A 10,013-nucleotide genomic window follows, 5' to 3' on the forward strand; every position below is an offset into this window, starting at 1 on the left:
TTGCGTGTTTGAGGCTTAGAACATGTCTAGGGATGTAAAACTATGTGTTAATAGCATTTGGAAGCAACCCCGAATCGTTTCGGGTGAGAAAATTCGAAACAGAACCGGAGAAAACGCGAAGAAGACGAAGTTCCCAGTCCGCCATGAACTACACCCTTGAGTCGAACTCGATTACGACATGGGAGGAGCTAGAGGAGCAGTTCATGGCGGCTCAGCTTTGGCATGACCTGTGTTACGGATGATCGATACCTTGACAGACGCTTTAGTAATGGGAGGTACACGCTTAGCATTATATAAATAAGGGATTTTCGAAACTACACCTAGATCAAGCATCTGCTTTCAAGCTATGAGAACCACCATTTCTCCATCTTGCCTCACCAAGATAGCACGGCACACCCAGCTTTGGCATGGCCCATGACACGTATGATCGAGGCCTTGACAAGTGCTTTACTCATAGAGCTCCTAGATGTAACCGGTTTCTTGTGCAACGATTGTACATAATCCGAATAGACCATCCATTCGATTATGTAATCCCAATCCCGAAGCTCCCACTCAATCAAGCATATCCAATATCTTGATTAAATTGCATGCATTCATTCACTATGGACCATCCACAAGAATAAATCATGTCTATTTGTGTCACAGTCAATCAGATTGAGCAACTATTGCATAATCGGATCAGAAAACGAAAAATCTCAGAGTCTGGGTCTTGGACCGTCCGTTCTGGATGTAGAACGGACGGTCTGCCTAGGAGAACGGACGGACCACGAGTTTCTGCAGACTGGACGGTCCAGACACTCTGGAACTGACGGTCCATTGTCTCAGAACGGACGGTCCAAACCTTTTGGTCTAACCTCAGTCCGTCACCCCTGGACCGTCCGGTCTGGCAAACCCAGAACGGACGGTCTGGCAAACCCGTCACTGTTGGTTTTCCTGGGATCTCTAGAGCGAATATTATTCTTAAGAGATCGATTCTAGGGTTTGCGCAGCGAATATAAAACAAAAATTTGAAAAAAACCCTAGAACCATACATGCATGCTTACGTAGAAACGTTAGAACGCTTACCTCAATCGATCCGGGGTCTGTTTCAACTTATCCGTTCGTCCGATCACTCAAGGCAGGAAGATTATCTCGCCCTCTACACGTATCCACACCTCGGGATGGATTCCAACGATTGGAACTTGTCTGCTAGGATCTGAATCTGCTATTCGGTTTTGTGCTTCGAAAAAACGGGACTTCGATCACTTTTCAAAACTCTTGGATCTCCCCAAAAATCTGTAGAAAAGTTCTAAAGTCGGCTCATAAAGTCTCCCTTTAATTAGGGTTTGTAATCTCCTTCTTATAAAGTGATTTTACCCTAATTTCGGTTTAATTTTGGAAATACGCGAAGCCCGGAACAGACGGTCCAGAAAAGCACGTGGACCGTCCATTCCAGCAAGCTAGAACGGACGGTCTGCCTTAGTGGACCGTCCGTTTCAAACCTTCTGGAACGGACAGTCCGTTCTGGACCATCGGGTTTGGACCTGGCGGACCGTCCGGTCTAGCCTTTTTGGTCTGTCCGTTCCAACCCCTTCCGTCTCCGTTTACCAGTCGTTTTTCTCGTGTGTTTTGTCCTTCCCTACGTGTGTAACCCTGTAGGCTCATTCAGTATAGCAGTATAACCCAAAATCTCTATTTCGGATACACAAGTCATAGGCGGTCTCTAGCAAGACACTATGACTACCTATCTCGAATAGAGTTTGTTCGTGATCTTACGAACGCCAGAGATGATTCTGGCTGATGATCCTTTTGCATCGCGATATCATATATCGAACATAAGGCATGGACGAGCCACCTTATCTGATTCGATTGCTTTCTCGTTCACTGAGTTCGACTGTCTGAAATAGACAACGCTCGTCTATAGTGCGGCCACACATTTCTACAGTCTCGCTCACACGAGGGGCTCAACGATATCTCTCTCTTTTACAAGAGGTGCAAATCCCATCTTGACTATCTACAAACCAGTACATGATTCGTGTCGTACCTGATACATGCCTTTATAGTTCTCCTGTTACGCAGAACATTTAACTCATTCAAAGCACGCAACTCCTCATGTTGGATTCCGTAGATATCTCAGGTCTTAGGATCCAATCATGGAACCATCATATGAGATTCAAGTAATGACACTAGTCCATGTGACAATCTCATGTGGGTCAACCCGGTATTCCGTTCTCTAACGAATACCTATGATTGTGATCGTATCCAATACCTATGATCATCAATCACACATCATACTAGTCTTTATTATATCATTATTCCCACAATGATATACGACTAGGGAGTTTAGTATTGTTCATAACAATACATGGATTTCATAACATATCTAGTATGCAAAATACGTAATGAATCAAACACTCATCCATAAATCATAGAAAGCATCAATACATCAAATGTATCCAAATAAAGCTCGCAAACATCATAGAGCACTAAACCAACAATGTTTGCGTTGATGCAATTTTCCAGTTTTTCTTCGGTTTTCAAACATTCATATCTCGCTAGATTCTTCACCAATTCGTGTGTCGTTTGTTTCTATGTGTTAACTGAAACTTTCTCTTTCTAATCATGCACTGGTTTCATCGATTTAACACAATAACAACGATGAAAACGAGCTCACACAGAGGCAACTCGAGCCACTCACCTCAAAACAGAGTTATTTCTGGTTTTCGCCGGATTTGGTGGAGTTTTCCGGCGATGCCAATGTCGGCGGTCCTTCCCGATGTTCTAGGTCTTCCCCTAGTCACTTCCCCGAGCTCCTTGATAACTCCTATTCTTCTCTATATTTTGATGAAAGTTTGTCTAGGTTTTATAGCATAATCACATGCATTCATAGGCATTCTAGGCGTGTTAGGACACAAAACCCGGTTGTGCTCTAGTTTTGCAGAGTTACAGATTTCGGAGATGATTGGACTCGAAAAAGAGCTAATTGGAGCGTTAAAGGAGAAGTCCAGATGATGTACTCATGTTGTAACATCAATAACTTTCTCTACAGAAGTCCAAATCGTGGGATACTTGTACTATTGGAAAGAGCACTTCAAGTAGACACCAAAATCGCATAAAATCCGACACCGGAGCAGAAAGTTATGAGCAAAATCGTGAAGAACAGAATTCTGCCGGTACAGGGCCGATTCCGGTTAGAACCGGTCCGGATCAAGAACGCCGAATTCGACCCCAGGAATCTGGATCCGGTCCGGATCCACCTGGAATCGGTCTGGATCCAGTCAAAAACCCTGTTTCATGATTTTCAGCATCCTAATGGGAATAAGACTCTTGGGAGCCGCCCTAAGGTTATAAAAAAGCCATAGCCACGTCCTAGAACATCAAAGAGCCTTAGAGAACATTTAGATACAGACTTTTGAAGAGCTTTTGGTGAAGAGAAGAATAGAAGTTCACGGGATTTCGGGAAGAAGAAGGAAGATTTGATCATGACGACTACACATCTACATGAGCTTTTCTCTCCTCTCTTTTATCTCTTTTTCTCTGTTCTTTTTATTGTTTTCCATGAACCGTGAGTAGATCCACGACTATGGGTTAGGGATTCGTATGTGTTTTGGGTATGTTTGAACCCTAACTTGGATTTCGGTTTTGATTTGTTTCGGTTCTATTGATTTGCGCTTTTATTGGATTGATGTTTGCTAACCCCTTGGTCAATTATCTTAGATTCTAAACTACATAGAGATATGAGTTTGGTTTCAGATCAAAATCAATAGGATAGATCGTATTATTCACATAGAGATATGGTTTAATCGATTTAGGGTTGATAGTAGCGTTCTTCATGCATCTAAGGTTAACTTGAATAGATCGAGAGATTGACGAGTTACTCTGTAGGTAGTGAGTTAGTAGACCGAGATGTGATTTCTCTATCTTTGTTGCTTGATGATTCCCGAACACAAGTCATAATCGTTATTCTCGCATGCTTAGCATATATCCATACACTCGAATACGATCCCGACACCCGTGGTCATCTTAGATTGATAGTCTACTCATTTTTATTGCTTTGCTTCCTTATTTTCCATTCATTCCACATATTTCTACCATCACTTCCACTTTCTTGCTTTGATTTGGTTTCGATTAGGGTTTAGATTTAGCTACCGGTCCTTACGTTTGACCCCGTGTTCCGATGATCCGTATCCTTGCGGTGAGTTGTGAATTGGATTATAAATGATTGAATCGAATGATCCCGAAACTTTAATAAACCCCGAATCCGAAACTATGTGATTGCATATCAGGATTGAAATAAACTAGATCAAAGATTCAGAAACCGAACCTGGAGTCATGATCGGAAGCGTAAACGGTTAGGAGCTTCTGATTCTTCGTGTACCTTAACCTCTTAATTCTTTGATGGGATAAGAATCAAGAACATGTAGAGAATTCTTAAAATTGGTTTGTCAAAACCTCATGGTGTAGAGAATGAAGATTTGTGCATTATTTATAGCCAAAGGGAGAATGAAGAATGCATGAACATGCATTGACCAAGAACCGAAGGGTCATTCTTCTTCTCCATTAATCAATCAATTAAATAGTTATTTAATTGATCAAGACTAATGCACATTCAAAGAATCTTTCATCTACATGAACCAAAACCAAACCAAACTCTACATTAGTCGATACACCTGAACCAGGGACCATAACCAAAATCCTTATTCGGTATTATCCAATTTAGCCCATCATAAAATTAGTTAATAACCGACCGGTATCTACGCATATATTAAACCCTATACTCGATTCAATACCGAAGTCCAATAGGTTAAAACGAAAAACCCGATCACATTTAATTGGACTTAACCGACATGACAAACCTTATTCCATAATAATCATATCCGATCCACAATAAAAGTATAAAAAACCTTACAATACTCCCACTTGGACCGTATATGAACCGAAATTATAGAATAACTGAATGAGCGCTCTTTATGTTTTGTCACGATTTCGGTATTGACTAAATCTCGTCCATCAAATGTACCGATGCAGAACCAAAGGAGTATAACCGCTTTAAGGCGCAGCTAGACCCACATCTGATCACGTACATAGATACAAAAGAATGACATAGATCTGAGCATAGACGCGTAGCATAGAGATTCCACGCAAAGTGATCGACACGTGTCTATCTCTAGCTGGTCCTCTTAATCGAGATCAACTTAAAACTGAAACTGAATGATACGAAGTGATACTTTATTGGAACTGAATACTTACAGAACAATAGTAACAACGATAGATACCAAGCTCCCACTAAATCACTACATCCTTATCCGCAATAACAACCATGCGGGTAGTGTGCTCAAGAAAAACCTTAGGCGGTAAGCCCTTGGTTAGCGGATCCGCAATCATGGAACTTGTACCTATGTGTTCTATCGAAACAGTCTCACTTTGTATCCTTTCTCTAACAACAAGATACTTAATGCCGATGTGCTTCGACCTCGTACTACTCTTGTTATTGTTAGAGTACAACACTGCGGAACGATTGTCATAGTATAACTTAAGTGGTCTTTCAACACCACACATAAATCGCAGCCCTGTGACAAAGTTCCGTAACCAAAGTGCCTGATTGGATGCCTCATAGCATGCTACATATTCCGCCTCCATCGTTGAAGATGCCACGAGCTTCTGCTTGGCACTACGCCAAGAGACAACTCCACCGGCAAGGAGGAATATGTAGCCTGAAGTGGATCGAAGGCTATCGACACATCCAGCAAAATCTGAATCCGAATAACCAGTGATCTCGAGCTGGTCAGAGCGTCTGTACACGAGCATATAATCCTTGGTTTTCTGCAGATACCTCATAACCCGTTTGGCTGCTTTCCAATGATCCATTCCCGGGTTGCTCTAGTATCTACCCAACATGCCAACAATGTATGCCAAATCGGGTCTGTTGGGTTTTCCTGGGATCTCAAGAGCGAATCTAATTCCTAAGAGATCAGTTCTAGGGTTTGCGCAGCGGATGAAAAACAAAAATTTTGATGAAACCCTAAAACATATCATGCATGATCTTGTAGAAACGTTAGAACGCTTACCTCAATCGATCCGGGGCCTGTATCAATCAAAGAACGCGTCTGATCACTGTAGGCAGGAAGAATACCTTGCCCTCTACACGTATCCACACGGCGGAAAGGATTCCAACGGTTGGAACTTGTCTGCTAGGACTGAAGAACGCTTTCTTCTTTACGCAAGGGTTTCAGGGATCTTTCTCTTAGCTTTCTCACTCTCCAAACCTCTCCCTAGGGCCTGAAAATCGTGGCAAAAGAGTTGGGTGGCGTTTCACAAAGTTGATTCCACTTAAAACCCTAATTAGAGCGAGTTTAGTAAATCCCGACGTCTGGACCGATCGGTCTGGAACAATTTCCGGACCTCACACGTTACCTCTGGACTGACCGGTCTACGTCTAGACCGATCAGTCTGGGTTAGCTGGACCGATCGGTCCTGACCTTCTGGACCGGTCGGTCTGGCCTCCGCTCCACCGGGATTTTCTCGTCTCTTTTCGCGCATTTGTCCTTTCCTGTGTGTGTGACCCTGTAGGCTCATCCGATATAGCAGTATAACATGAAATCTCTTATTTCGGTTACACAAGTCATAGGCGGTCTCTAGCAAGACATTATGCCTACCTATCTCGAATAGAGTTTGTTCGTGATCCTACGAACGCCACCGATGATTCCGTTTGATGATCCTTTTGTATCACGATATCATATGTCGAATATAAGGCATGGACAAGCCACCTTATCTGATTCGACTGCTTTCTCGTTCACTGAGTTCGACTGTCTAAAATAGATAACGTTTGTCTATAGTGTGGCCACACATTTCTACAGTGTCGCTCACATGAGGGGCCCAGCGATATCTCTCTCTTTTACGAGAGGTACAAATCCCGTCTTGACTATCTACAATCCAGCACATGATTCGTTTCATACCTGATACACGCCTTTATAGTCCTCCTGTTACATAGGACGTTTGACGTAATCAAAGTACGCAACTCCTCATGTTGGATTCGTAGATATCTCAGGTCTTAGGATCCAATCATGGAACCGTCATATGAGATTCAAGTCATGACGCTAGTCCATGTAACAACCTCATGCGGGTCAATCCAGTATTCCGTTCTCCAACGAATACTTATGATTGTGATCGTATCCAAATACCTATGATCATCCATAAGATCATCAATCACACATCATAGTAGTCTTATTATATCATCATTCCCATAATCACACATCATACTAGTCTTATTATTTTCTATTGATTCTACATATTTTCATCATAAACCATAGAAAGTATCAATACATCAAATGTATCTAAATAAAGCTCATAAACAGTACATCATAGAGCACTAAACCATCAGGGTCTTGTACAGACCTACGCATACATCAAACTTTCTATTGCCGAAGCATAAGGAAATTTCTCCATCTCCTGAATTTCTAATTCAATTTTGGGACACTGACAAAGGCTGAACTTATCACCCTTAGAGATCGGGGTATCTGATACGTGTGTACCGAGTCTAAAATCTATAACCCGATTCACAACTCACCGCAAGGATACGGATCGTCGTAACACGGGGTTGAACGCAAGGACTGGTAGCTAAATCTAAACCCTAATCGAAAATAAATCAAAGCAAGTAGAAGTGGAAGTGAAGATGAAAATATGTGGAATCAATAGAAAATAAAATAAGAAAGCAAATAAAAACGAGTAAACTATCAAGCAAGAATGACTACGGGTGTCGGGATCGTATTCGCGTGTATGGGTATATGCTAAGCATGCGAGAATAATGATTATGACTTGTATTCGGGAATCATCAAGCAACAAAGATAGAGAATTCACCTCTCGGTCTACTAACTCCCTACCTACAGAGTAACTCGTCAATCTCTCGATCTATTCAAGTTAACCCTAGGTGCATAAAGAACGCTATCATCAACCCTAGATCGATTAAACCATATCTCTATGTGAATAATACGATCTATCCTATTGATTTTGATCCGAAACCAACTCACATCTCTATGTAGTTTAGAATCTAAGATAATTGACCAAGAGGTTAGCAAACATCAATCCAATAAAAATGTAAATCAATAGAACCGAATCAAATCAAAACCGAAATCCAAGTTAGGGTTCAAACATACCCAAAACACATACGAATCCCTAACCCATAGCCGTGGATCTACTCACGGTTCATAGAAAACAATAGAAAGAACAGAGAAAAAGAGATAAAAGAGAGGAAAGAAAGTCTCATGCAGATGTGTAGTCTCCACGATCGAATCTTCCTTCTTCTTCCCGAAATCCCGTGAACTTCTATTCTTCTCCACCCAAAAGCTCTCCAAAAGTCTGTATCTAAGGGTTCTCTAAGGCTCTCCCCTGTACTAGGACGTGGCTAGGTGTTTTTTATAACCCTAGGGCGGCTCCCAAGAGTCCTATTCCCATTATGATGCTGAAAATCGCGAAACAGGGTTTTTGACTGGATCCGGACCGATTCCAGGTGGATACCGGATCCAGATTCCTGGGGTCGAATTCTGCGTCCTTGATCCGGACCGATTCCAGCCGGAATCGGCCCTTCCTGCGCTGCCATTTTTCTGGTCTTCACGAATTCGCTCATAACTTTCTACTCCGCTGTCGGATTTACGCGATTTCAGTGTGAAGTTCTTGAAGTGCTCTTTCCAATGGTATAAGTCTCGCACGATTTGGACCTCTGTAGAGAAAGTTATTGATGTCGCAACATTAGTACCTCATCCGTACTTCTCTTTTAATGCTCCAAATAGCTCCTTTCCGAGTCCAATCATCTTCGAAACCTGTAACTCTGCAAAACTAAAGCACAACCGGGTTTTGTTTCCTAACACGCCTAGAATGCCTATGAATGCATGTGATTATCCTATAAAACCTAGACAAACTCTCATCAAAATATAGAGAAGAATAGGAGTTATCAGTATCCATAGGTTTGCATCCTTTCATGCCAAACCGCTCTAACACCTTATCGATATAGCTCTTTTGTGATATACCTAATATACCCCGAGAGCGGTCTCGGGATATTTTAATCCCTAACACAAAAGAGGCTTCACCAAGATCTTTCATCTCGAATTGCTTCGATAGAAATCTCTTGGTTTCGCGCATAAAGCCTATATCGCTTGTGGCAATCAGGGTATCATCAACATATAACCAAATGATGATGAATTTGCTCCCACTGATCTTAGTGTATACACATTCATCAACCGAATTCACCTCAAAACCGTGTGAGGTGATAACTTGATGAAATTTACGATACCATTGACGAGACGCTTGCTTTAAACCATAGATGGACTTCTTAAGTTTGCAAACCATTTTCTTTGTATCACCAACCACAAAGTACTCTGGTTGCTCCATATAGATAGTTTCCTCAATGTCGCCATTGAGAAAAGCTGTCTTAACGTCCATCTGATGGAGCTCTAAATCATAATGAGCTATGAGTGCCATCAGTATCCTAAAAGAATCTTTCGATGAAACCGGAGCGAAAGTCTCTTTATAGTCAATACCTTCCTTCTGAGTAAATCCTTTAGTGACAAGACGAGCCTTATATCTTTCCACATTACCACGTGAATCCCGTTTAGTCTTAAAGATCCATTTACATTTAACGGGCTTCACATCCTTCGGTAATGGAACAAGATCCCAAACATCATTGTCATCCATAGATTTAAACTCTTCCTTCATGGCATTGATCCACTTTTCCGAATGAACACTTTCGATAGCTTGTGATGCGCACACACCGAGCCTTATATTTAGTACCCGATTCGTACCACTATCCGTAAGTATATGGTAGTTGTAGTACCGGGGTCGAACACGATGATAGGATGTATTAGTCTATCTCTAAGCTAGATTAGGTGGTCAAATAAAGGTGTGGTTTGTAGTAAGTATATGGTAGTTGTAGTACCGGGGTCGAACACGATGATAGGATGTATTAGTCTATCTCTAAGCTAGATTAGGTGGTCAAATAAAGGTGTGGTTTGTAGTAGGTGTCGGAATACAAGAAAGCAAGT

Source organism: Tarenaya hassleriana, unplaced genomic scaffold, assembly GCF_000463585.1.
Source record: "Tarenaya hassleriana unplaced genomic scaffold, ASM46358v1 Cleome199, whole genome shotgun sequence".
NCBI lineage: Eukaryota > Viridiplantae > Streptophyta > Magnoliopsida > Brassicales > Cleomaceae > Tarenaya > Tarenaya hassleriana.